This window comes from Carcharhinus amblyrhynchos, unplaced genomic scaffold (genome assembly GCF_965287045.1).
Source record: "Carcharhinus amblyrhynchos unplaced genomic scaffold, sCarAmb.v2.hapA scaffold_47, whole genome shotgun sequence".
NCBI lineage: Eukaryota > Metazoa > Chordata > Chondrichthyes > Carcharhiniformes > Carcharhinidae > Carcharhinus > Carcharhinus amblyrhynchos.
This window is the reverse complement of record NW_027649788.1, coordinates 1505146-1508820: the sequence shown is the minus strand read 5'-3', so window position 1 is coordinate 1508820 and position 3675 is coordinate 1505146. Positions and strand designations below refer to the sequence as shown.

The 3675-nt window shown below is 38.2% G+C and overlaps 1 pseudogene; it reads left to right on the top strand.

The window, feature by feature from the left end:
* Positions 1-717: 717 nt before the first annotated feature.
* On the top strand, positions 718-3340 carry LOC145337357 (putative G-protein coupled receptor 139; annotated as a pseudogene).
* The last annotated feature ends 335 nt before the right edge of the window (positions 3341-3675 follow it).

Sequence of the window (3675 nt, the reverse complement as noted above, 5' to 3'; positions counted from 1 at the left end):
CATGAGGTCAAGGCATGGGAGTCATGGTGGTTGGAGGGTAATGATATCACTTTCGTTTGCTGTTAAATATAGTCTACAATTATGAATATGCATTGCATATAATGACGGTTGCTTAGTAAATGAAAAAAAACATTGATTCAATTTCGTCTCAGCATCTCGTGTATTCAATCCACAGGGAATTTATCCCGTTCTCCTAATGTGTTTGTTCTAATATAAAGATAGCAATTTTTAGAACACTTTTGCAACAGCTGTATCTCCATGGAGATCGAGGGAATGCATAAAGGTGAATGCACAGGGACGTGTCACTACAGATTTTAATTCAGAGGAATAACTTGCTCAGCAAAGGAAGAGGGCCATTCCACGCAGAAAATGCATCGACCTATTGAATTGGTCAGGAAAATATTCTATCTGTTGCTTGCCTTAGTTGGTGTTCCTGGTATGTAGCTAAAACACATTATATAGTGTAACTATGCATAAGCTTGTTTCTGCTTTCAATCTGTTTCTTGTCATGTTGCATTGCATTGAATTGACACAATTGTTTGGATTCTAATGAAATAAATAATGTGGAGAAAATAAATTTCCTGAATTATTCTTGCAGTCATGTTGTGTTGGAAGAACTATTTCCATCTCACCCATGACTTTCAGTTGTTGGATTCAGTGCAATATTGTTTCTGTTGATCCAAACATCGAAGTAGGGGGAAAAAAATCATCAGGAACATGAATTTCCAAGGTAACGAGTTGGCAAAAGTTATACTGAATATGATGACCAATTCGAATGTGGCATCTGACTTCAGTAATGAGAAAAAAATAATGTTTATCAAGTTAAAATAATCTTGTGTTTGGGGTGGTAACTGGAGAGCAGATAAAGACTTGTCAATGGACAATATAATTCAATCTGGGAAGAAACTTCACTCAGAGTCAATGACCGAATTGTCTTGTTATGATTGATCTCCTTCCCCAAGTCTGGTCCTGATAATCATTAGGTCCTGGGCGCAGTGTTTTTAAGAGGTTATCTCTACAAATGTCATGAAATAAACATTAATATCTCTGGCCATGTAATACTCAAGTTTCAGATGTTAAAACATGGAAACTCGCCCCAACTGATTTACTTCAATCTTTATTTTGTCCTCAGTCTATCTTTATTACAGCTGGTCTAATCTCCATTCCTTCCTCGCCGTGGTGAAAACTCACTCCGTGAACATTTTTTCACATTTCATAAACATTTGAAATACACTCCGTCCATGTATGTGTACAATACTTGAGAAGGATGTGAAGGCTTTGGAAAGTGTACAGAGGAAATTCAGAAGCCTGATTCCAAGCCAAACGAACTGTAGCTGTTTTGATGGATTGGAGAGAGTGGTCTATCATCTGCGGAGGAAATAAGGCTGAGGCGCCACTTGATCTGGTTGTTCAAGATGCCGAGGGACACAGATAGAACAAAATAATGAGAAATTGCTCCCAAATGAGAGAGCAGCAAAAACTAGAGAAGAGATGCAACATAATAGGCACAAAGTTCGAAAGAGAATGTGAGTTTATTTTCACTCAGACTGTTGCTGGAATCTGGATTGAATTTCCATGAAACAAGTGATAGAGGAATATCCTTTCAAGGCATGGAATAGGAAATCGGCATGCAAACTAAAAGCAGTAAAGTGTAAAGTTACGGGGATAGGTCATGGTTCTGATACGAGGTTGAATATTCTTTCAGAGAGCCAGTTGCTATATAATGGGCCGAAAGGCTTCCTTCCATACTTTCAGTACTCTATGATTCTATGTCGGAGCAAATGTACTTTTACTCCACTCATGGGATAAAAGATTGCCTGTGAAATATATATCTTTGTGGATTCATAAATAGTTTTGCCTAGTTTTGATGAAATTTAGGTTTGCACAGCCTCATAAGTATTACAGGTATCTTATCCACATTCAAAATCTCAAACCCCTCGAAAATTTGAATTTCTTCTGTTGAGTCACCCCTTATCCTCCTCGTCTCCATATTATAGAGACGCATTATTTTTAGCTAATCCACACCTCCACAGTTTTGGTGTGACTTCCGTAATAATACAACTGCGCCACAAAAAAAATCACCTGAAGATAGGAACACAAACAATAGGCAAAGGGTTTCGAACCAAAAAGAACACAACTTCTCTTAATTTAGTAATCTCCCATGTGGAAAATAATGCTGCACTTTGATCATGCCTGAATACTAACATTATTATTCTTCTGAATATAAAACACTGAAACATCAACAGCTCCGTTCCAGAATCCAGGGAATGGCCCGAAACAAATCGTTTTCTCTGATTGAGGGAGTGTTTTGAGTTTGCAAGGGAATCTGGAAACGTCGGAATCCACATGCGCGCTTCATTGCTGCAAAAAGAAAAGTATGCTCTGTGCAGAAAAGGAAGATGCTTATTGGTGACTTATAATGTCTGTTCCTTCTTTTTATTTGCAGTTAACTCAGTGGCAATCATCATTCTGTCCAAAGGGAAATGCGGCCTTTCCAGTTGTACCACGTGCTACCTGATGGCAATGGCCATAGCGGATCTACTGGTCATTATTAGTGAGGTCATTCTCTATCAAATCAATTATTATTATTTCCCACTGAATTTCCTCGCAATAACGCCTGTGTGTAGTGTTCGCTATGTCCTGCTCCGTGCAGCCACAGACTGTTCTGTCTGGTTCACAGTCGCTTTCACTTTTGATAGATTTGTTGCCATTTGTTGCCAAAAGCTAGCATCAAAATATTGCACCAAGAAAACTGTCCGTCGTTCCAGGGACAACTAGCACTTTGTTCGTTTTGAAAAATATTCCTATCTATTTTAGATTTAAACCTAAAATAATTCTCGACAACGTACCATGGCGCTGTTCCAATAAGCCAAGCTATTTCACTGACCCCAGATGGATTGGGTTTAGACATTTTGAAAAGATTTTAACCCCGTTGATGCCATTCAGGTTAATTCTGTTGCTCAACGCTCTGACTGTCAGACACATTTTAGTGGCCAGTCGACTCCGCAAGGGATTAAGGGGTCAGAAAAAAGCAGGTAATTGCAATGATCCAGAAATGGAGAGCAGAAGGACTTCTATAGTTTTACTGTTCACCATATCTGGGAGCTTTATATTTCTGTGGTTGGTGTACATTTTATATTTCTTTAATGTTGCAAATGGCTTAGATGATCTTTCATTTTATTTTTTTGAAGACATTGCATATATGCTGCGCGATTTAAGTTGCTGCACAAACACATTTATTTATGTAGCAACACAGTCGAAATTCAGAGAGCAGTTAAAGGAAGCAGTGAAATATCCTGCTACATCAATTATTAAATTAATTAATAAAAGCAAACAATGAAAACAGCTCACAGCATCGGTGTGCTACAATATGTGATCTTCAGTGAACCAGAAGTACAATATTTGGAAGGGCAAAATCGTGAAAATAATATTAACGATGGGTCAGGGGGCAATAGAGAGAGGCACGACGAGAGACAAAATAGCAGTGGGTAAAGTATACAGAATAAGTCCATGACCCGGGGAAACTGCAACCAATTCAAGGACTGAAAAAAAAAACAATGAGTGGAAAAATACAGGCAAAACAATAAACAGATTCATAAACATAAGGGAAAAGTTTGAACCATTTGTACCAAATACAAATTTGTAGCAGGTAGAATCGGACACACCAAAGTGACG